Below are 8,479 nucleotides of genomic sequence, written 5' to 3'. Positions count from 1 at the left end.
TGTCATCAAATTCCTCCAGTAAGCAGTGATATAGGCAGAGTAGAGAATGTTTATACCCATTTTACAGATGGAGCTCGAAGATGAGGTAAAAGGCTGATACTTGGAGATAAGGACACTTCTTTTCCCAGAAACTTGACCAAGATCAGCTGGCTAGAAAGTGGTAGAGCGGAAACAAGAAACCCAAGGCAGCAGGGCTCAGCCCCTCATCAGTGGCTAGTTTCAACATGTAATAGTTTCATTTTGGCTGGGTGCGGTGGCTCATGCCTGTAATTCATCACTTTGGGAGGCCGAAGCGGGCGGATTGCTTGAGGTCAGGAGTTTGAGACCAACCTGGCCAACATGGTGAAACCTTGTCCCTACTAAAATTACAAAAATTAGCCGGGCGTGGTGGCACACGCCTGTAGTCCTAGCTACTCAGAAGGCTGGAGCAGGAGAATCGCTTGAACCTGAGAAGGAGAGGTTTCAGTGAGCTGAGGTCGTGCCATTGCACTCTAGCCTGGGCAAGAGAGCGAGACTCCCTCTCAGAAAAATAGTTTTGTTTGAATTATCTTTCTGTGAAAGGGATAGGTTCTGGTTCCCACACTTCCTGTGCACCGATCTTATTTGATAGAACAAAATTTGAATGTGCTACCTACATCATAGACTGTTCAGTGATGCAAAGAAAGATAGATAAGTAGATGGACGGATAGATTATGAATATAGATAGATAGGCATAGAGCTAGAGCTAGACATATCTTCCTCCTATCTGCTCACTATGCCAGGGTATCCTTGAAGCATTTGTTAACTTAACAGAGCCACAGCATAGGAGAAACTTGGGTCTCAAATGACTGCATGGAGCAAAGTCTGCCCTTGAGTAAGTGCCCCAACACTCTGGACCCTGCTGCCTCCACTCGGGCTGAAGAATTCAAGAAAAAGCCACCTGTCTGTTATATCCCTTCCCTCCAGAGAGATCAGAGTATTCGTCATCTCATTATTTATTTTGACTTTGATAGGTTACTTTGTTGTAAAACAACTCTTGATGTTATTAAGGCGAGATAGTCCCAAGATTGTTTCTTCTCACTGTATAAGAAAAGCAACTAGGGCAGAAATAACCAAATCAAAAAGTGCATTAAAAACAGGTGGCTGTGGGTGTCCTATTATCTTTTGCTTGTGTTGATTAAATTTAGTGTTTGCAGATAACATAAAGAGATACTCAGTTCAATTTGACTTTCGGAGAAATTACAATTTTTATTAGTATAATTTTAATTTTTTTTATTTTTTATTTTATTTATTTTTTTTTTGAGACGGAGTCTCGCTCTGCCGCCCAGGCTGGAGTGCAGTGGCCGGATCTCAGCTCACTGCAAGCTCCGCCTCCCAGGTTCACGCCATTCTCCTGCCTCAGCCTCCCGTGTAGCTGGGACTACAGGCGCCCGCCACCTCGCCCGGCTAGTTTTCTGTATTTTTTTTAGTAGAGACGGGGTTTCACCGTGTCACAGCCAGGATGGTCTCGATCTCCTGACCTCGTGATCCGCCCGTCTCGGCCTCCCAAAGTGCTGGGATTACAGGCTTGAGCCACTGCGCCCGGCCTAGTATAATTTTTATTAGTACAATTTTATTAGTACAAATTTATTAGTACAATTTTATTAGTACAATTTTATTAGTACAATTATATTTATTAGTACAATTTTATTTACAATATTTATTAGCAAATAACCCCCAACTCATTGATTTATTAGTAAAGGTTTATTTTATCCAAATATTGCAAATATGCAGAGCAAATAACTCCCCAAGTCTTTGCTCATAGTCGATTCAATACAATTCTGTGCTGTTCTGTTAGTTCAACAAATCTTTGAGAATAGGCATAGTGAGCAGATAGGGGGGCATTGAGGCACTCATGTGGGGGCAGTCTTTGCTCCATGCAGTCGTTCAAGACCCAAGTTTCATTCTGTCTCTGTGGCTCCCCCTCCATTAAGTTCACCTCAAATGCTCTTTGAGAATCCCCCTCCATGGCATAGTGAGCAGATAGGAGGAGGACCTCCACCTCTATCTCATCTCATTACTCTCTCTCTTTTTCTCCCCCTCCATCGCCACCTCCACCTCTCTCTCTCCACCTCCACCTCCACCTCCATCTCCATCTCCACCTCCACCTCCATCTCCACCTCCACCTCCACCTCTATCTCCATCTCCATTACTCTCTCTCTCTTTCTCCCCCTCCATCGCCACCTCCACCTCCACCTCCATCTCCACCTCCACCTCCACCTCCACCTCCATCTCCATCTCCACTCTCTCTCTCTTTTCTCCCCCTCCATCCACCTCCACCTCCATCTCCCTCCACCTCCACCTCCATCTCCATCTCTATCTCTATCTCTATTTCTATCTCTATCTCTATCAGATCTGTATCTAAAATCTCTCTCTCTTTCTCTCTCTCTCTCTATCTATCTTTGGATCACTGAACAGCCTGTGACACAGGTAGCACATTGAAATTTTGTTTCATCCAATAAGATTGATGCACATGAAATGCAGGAACCAGAATCTATTTGTTTTATGGAAAAATAATTGAAAAGAAACCATTACTTGTTGAAAATGGCTACTGATGAGGGGTTAAAGATGAAATCTAAAAATACAGTGTCATTTTATTTTGTATAAAAGTTAAAGAACATTCTGAGTTTGCTGAAGGTTTTTACTTCTTCTTTTATTTCTGCAGATACCTCTGAGACTATTTTGTTTCGATGTGTTGTTGAAACAAAGCATAGAAATTATTCAGATATGTAGTATTTCCTGCCAGTAGCTTTGTCATCAATCTGACTGAGATACATCACCAAGCAAAAGCAAACTTTAAATATGAAATAGGCAGTCTTCATTCAAAATATTTATAGGCATTTAATATGGATAACCACTATTTCACTCATAATTTTTTCTTAATTATAATTGAGGAAGAACATACAGTAAGTTACAAAGAGAACAGTGATTCTCTGTTTCATGACTCTCAGCACACTAGCATTAAACAGCAGGTACAGAGATTTTTTTTTCTCTGTATCATGTTTTGTTCTGGTTATATTTATCAGCATGTAATTTTGTGTTTATTGAAACAAATAATAAAAATAGAACTAATTATATGTATGCCTTAAAAAATTTACAGCTTGGCACAAGAAAAAATGGAAAGAAAGGAAGAGAAAAAGGTCTTTCCCTAGAGAATATGTGGGAGGGAAGACGGAGTGGGTGCTGCCCGGTGGATGTGTGGTGGAACCTTTTTGCCAGCTTCTTTCCCTTGGGCCTTGGGCCCCCTTGTTTTCTCTGAAAGTGCTTTCTCTTTAGCCGGGACTTTGGTAGCATGAGCGGAACCCCTAGGTAGGTGTTCCTGGAAACCTCGCTGTCCAGGGGCTTGGGGACACGCCGGGACACGCCGCCACCCTCTAGTGGTAGAATAGAGACGCACTCCACCACCAGGGGGTCTCCTCTCTGTCATTGTTTTCCAACCTCAGGAACTCGTATCCCAGCCTGGCACTTTCGGTGGCTCAGGCGTGTAATCCCAGCACTTTGGGAGGCTGAGGCGGTTGGATCACTTGAGGTCAGGAGTTTGAGACCAGCCTGGTCAACATGATGAAACCCTGTCTCTACTAAAAACAGAAAAATTAGCCAGGCGTGGTGGCAGGTGCCTGTAATCCCAGCAACTCTGGAGGCTGAGGCAGGAGAATCGCTTGAACCTGGGAGACGGAGGTTGCAGTGAACTGATATCACGCCACTGTAGTCCAGCCTAGGCAATGGAGTGAGACGCTGTCTCAAAAACAAACAAACAAACAAACAACAACAACAACAACAAAACCTCATGTCTCTTTTGGATAACATGAAAACCCCACACTTATACCCCCCTTCCCTGACCCAGAGATTCTTAGGGGTGTCTGTTTGAGAATCACTGAATTTGTTGCACAATTTTGACAGCTAAGATTTGGTGTAATCGTTGTTGAGGCTTGTAATACAAAAAGCAAAAGTTTCTTTGTCTCTTTTACTTGTCAAATACAGATTATAGTACTGTAACCCTGAATATGTGTACCTCTATTCAACAGTTACCCTCACCCCAGTGTTCCCCACACGCACTCCTGGTTGCTAAGCGTTGCTTTGGTGCATGTTGAAGATCCCGGTAACTTCGAGCTCTCTTTATTCTGAATTGCGTGTCTACCAAAGGGAGTGACCTGGGTTCCAGTGAAGTGGTTTCCACTACACCTGCTCCTTTCACTTCCTCTCCTGCCCTGTCCTCCCCTTGCTCACCTCTTTCAATTTCTCCTTAGCCTGCCTTGCCTTTAGCAGGGGAAGAATGGTGAGAATAGAGAGAATCCAGTCCTGAGCATGGTGGACCCAGATTCTGGGCGGGTTACCTGTGCCATGCCCTTATTCTACGCATTGGCTTGTGTAGGGAGGTGAGCACTGAGGAAAGACAGGTGTGTTCACTCTGCCCAGGTGAGCTCTGGGATGGGGCTCCCTAGGAGAGATCGTAGGGAGGGACGTCCAAGCTACTATTCAGCATTGGCCAGTTGGGCTTCAGAGACATCCCGACATCTTTGCCTTGTCCTGTGGTCTCCACAGAAACAGTGTTGGGGCTCCCCCGAGTTGCTGCAATTCCACAAGTGGGGAGCTCCCCTCACATCTCTCTGGTTCCTCAGCCAACCCTCCTCTCCAGCTGCCGGGGCCCCATCCGCCTGACGCTTGGACCGTGCTGCATGTTTCTCAGCTTCTGTCCACCTCTCCCGTCTGGCTGTCAGTGTGTGTGTGGCGTTGTCAGTTATGGCGGGGTTTCTGGGCCACGTGGTCCGTGCTGTTTGAGCCATCCTCAACTAGGGCCTGTGCCATGTCTCTAGGGGAAGGGGCTGGTATGAGGCCTGGAGAACTTTCAGGGCTGTCTTGCATGGGGGAGAGTCTACAAGGTTTAGGAGCTGGGATAAAGGTAGTTCCTGCAGAGCCTGGACAGCTACAGCCCACTCTGGGGGGCCATTGAGAACTACCTGAGAGGTCTCCTCCCCATCATTTGCTCAGGATACCTGTTAGTCAGGGTTCTCCAGAGAAGCAGAACAAATTCCTTTACTGTGTGGGGTATGGTGAGCCCCATACCTGATGGGGAGGCCAGCAGGCTGGAGACCCGGGGAGAAGCTGCAGGCCAGTCCCGAGGCCGCCTGCTGGCAGAACTCCCTCTTGCTTGCTCTGGGGAGGTCAGTCTTTGTTCCATTCATGTCCCCTCCTCATTGTGGAAGACAATCTGCTTTACCAATTTAAATATTTATCTCATAGTCCACCAATTTAAATATTTATCGCATCCGAAAACAACCTTACAGAAACATCCAGAATACTGTTTGTCCAACTGCCCAGGAACCATGGCCCAGGCATAACATCAACCATCACAAGGCATTTCTCAGGTTTGTGTGTTCTCTGGCGTCTGACCCCCAAAGCCACATTCTCCTTGTCCTCAAGGATGGGTTTCTGGCCCTTAGCAACTTTGAGACAGATTTGAGGCATTTGAGGTTCCTTGGAAGCGCCAGTCATGCCCTGGTACTCTGTGTCCTGGGGGCCCTGGTGCTGAGCATGGTCATCAGGCTGGTTCACACTCAATGACTGCAGCACCCTCACCAACCTCACATAAAGCAGGAATATTTAGCCCGGTCTCAAGGGTTTGCGCGGGGAAGGAAATGATGGGGAGCTGGGTGGGACTTTTCACATGGGGAAGCATTGGGCTCACATTCTGGGTTACGATGATCCCATCCTTTTTCAGAGAGCATTTTCTCTCTTTGCTTATTGCCAGGGTCTGGTCCTGGGGAAAGAAGCAGTTTGGGGCTCTGGTGAGAAGGCACAGGGGTTCCCCCAGAAGCAAGGACAGAGAGAGCACAGCTGTGCTTATTCAGGTGTGCTCAGCAGGCTGGGATGTCTGCCGCCTGGGGCTCCTGCGCCTTTCTCTTTGATGTGACCTCTACCTCTCCCTCACCATCCAGGCTGTCCTGGGGCAAACTCCAGGTGGTCACCTTTAGCTGTGTCTCTGGGCAGACAAGTCTAGACAAGACACCACTTTCTCCTCCACTCCTGTTTCCTGAGTGTACCTAGGGAGTACACCAGGTCCTCCCCCAGACACCTGCTCCATTAGTGCCTGGTGGCCGTCTTCACACTCGCGGTGAGCAAGGAAGTGGTACCAGCTGGGATCCTTCTTCTCAAGCCAAACCTAGCTGAGAAGGCTGAAGCAGGCACCGCAGCCGGTCCTGTGGACTTGAACTGCTCCGCTGCTGCAGGCGTGTCCTGCCAGGTGGAACACAAGCAAGAACACACTTCACATGCACAGTGCACACTAGAACGCTATTTCATTCTGAGGGGAAGTTGGACGACCCTTGACTCCCTCCTCCCTCTGACTTACATGTTAATTTTCATTTAGATCTCATGGACTTTTTAAAATAAAGTTTACATTTGATATTTTACAATTTGTATTGAAGAATCATTTGCATAGAGTGAAAAGCACCAATCTTGGGAGTTCAGCCAGGTATGTTTTGGCACGTGTGTTCACCTGTATGATGCCAGTCCCCACTGTGGCATGGAGCATTCCCGACCAGCCCCAGACTACACCTTCCCCTTCCCTGCCTCTCTCCTGATCCGCTGCACCGCATTCCCTACACAGCAGACAGAGCGGGAATCGTGCCGTTCTTCTAAGGAACTTCCTCCAGTGACTTCATTGCACTGAGAAGCCCCTCCTGACGCTCGAGGGCCGCTGTGCTCTGGGCCCTCCTACAGCTCTGACTGGTCCCGCAGCCCCCAGTCACTGGCCTTCTTCCTGGCTCCGAGCACAAACCCCATCTTAGCACCTCAGGGCCTTTGCATTCGCTCCCCTGCCTCCGTCTCTGGAATTCTGCCCCTGAGATCTGCATGAGTTGAGCCCTTTCATCATCTGGGTCTCAGGTCAGGATTGCTGACCAAGACTCTCTCCTTGACCAAACTTTAGCCAGGCTCCTCTGAGCCACCTTTTCAACTAGGCCTGGACCTTGGTCCTGTCTGTCTTTGGTCTGCCCAGCCCCATCTTAGCAAAGAATCCTGCTAGGCCACCCCCCACTTGCTAGGCCACCCCCCTACTTGCTAGGCCACCCCTCTACTTGCAGGGTCACCCCCCTACTTGCAAGGTCACCTCTCCACTTGCTAGGTCACCCCCACTTGCTAGGTCACCCCTGCTTGTTAGGTCACCTCCACTTGCTAGGTCACCCCCACTTACTAGGTCACCCCCACTTGCTAGTTCACTCCCCATTACTAGGTCACCCCCACTTGCTAGTTCACTCCCCATTACTAGGTCACCCCCACTTGCTAGTTCACTCCCCATTACTAGGTCACCCCTACTTGCTAGGTCACCCCCACTTGCTAGGTTACCCGCACTTGCTAGGTTACCCCCACTTGCTAGGTCACCCTCACTTGCTAGTTCACTCCCCATTACTAGGTCACCCCCACTTGCTAGGTCACCCCCACTTGCTAGGTTTACACCTAGGTCACCCCCACTTACTAGGTTACTAGGTCACCCCCACTTGCTAGTTCACTCCCCCTAGGTCACCCCCACTTACTAGGTCACCCCCACTTGCTAGGTCACCCCCACTTGCTAGGTTACCCCCACTTACTAGGTCACCCCCACTTGCTAGGTTCACTTGCTAGGTCACCCCACTTGCTAGTTCACTCCCCCTTACTAGGTCACCCCCACTTGCTAGGTCACCCCCACTTGCTAGGTCACCCCCACTTACTAGGTCACCTCACTAGCTAGTTCACTCCCCATTACTAGGTCACCCCCACTTGCTAGTTCACTCCCCATTACTAGGTCACCCCCACTTGCTAGGTCACCCCCACTTGCTAGGTCACCCTCACTTGCTAGTTCACTCCCCATTACTAGGTCACCCCCACTTGCTAGGTCACCCCCACTTGCTAGGTTACCCACACTTGCTAGGTCACCCCCACTTACTAGGTCACCCTCACTTGCTAGTTCACTCCCCATTACTAGGTCACCCCCACTTGCTAGTTCACTCCCCATTACTAGGTCACCCCCACTTGCTAGGTCACCCCCACTTGCTAGGTCACCCTCACTTGCTAGGTCACTCCCCACTTGCTAGGTCACCCCCCACTTACTAGGTCACCCCCCACCTTTGCTATCTGACTGTGTTATATATTCCCCACCTTTGATGTCTAAGTCTCTGACCGCCTTTATCAGGAATCCTGTTAGGTCCCATAGTCAGGTTTTGAGGCAGCTGCCACAAGGTTATGGAGGAGGAAATGAAGCCTCCGTTTTTGTGCTAGATTTGTCAAGTCCATTCGGGTAGAAAGCAGCAAAGTCAGGCTTGGAAATGGGTTTTGTGACTCCATGTTTCTCCTCCTTCCGTCCTGCCTTGGAGAATCATTCCCTCCATGTCTTCTCTCTGTGTTTCAGAGAACTGGAAAATAGGCCACTTCAACATGGCGTCTCCTACAAAGAGGTAAGAAAACCCAGCAGAATGGCAGAAGAACT

The sequence above is a fragment of the Macaca thibetana genome, chromosome 8 (assembly GCF_024542745.1).
Source record: "Macaca thibetana thibetana isolate TM-01 chromosome 8, ASM2454274v1, whole genome shotgun sequence".
Taxonomy (NCBI): domain Eukaryota; kingdom Metazoa; phylum Chordata; class Mammalia; order Primates; family Cercopithecidae; genus Macaca; species Macaca thibetana.
Note: the sequence above shows the minus strand (reverse complement) of the source record.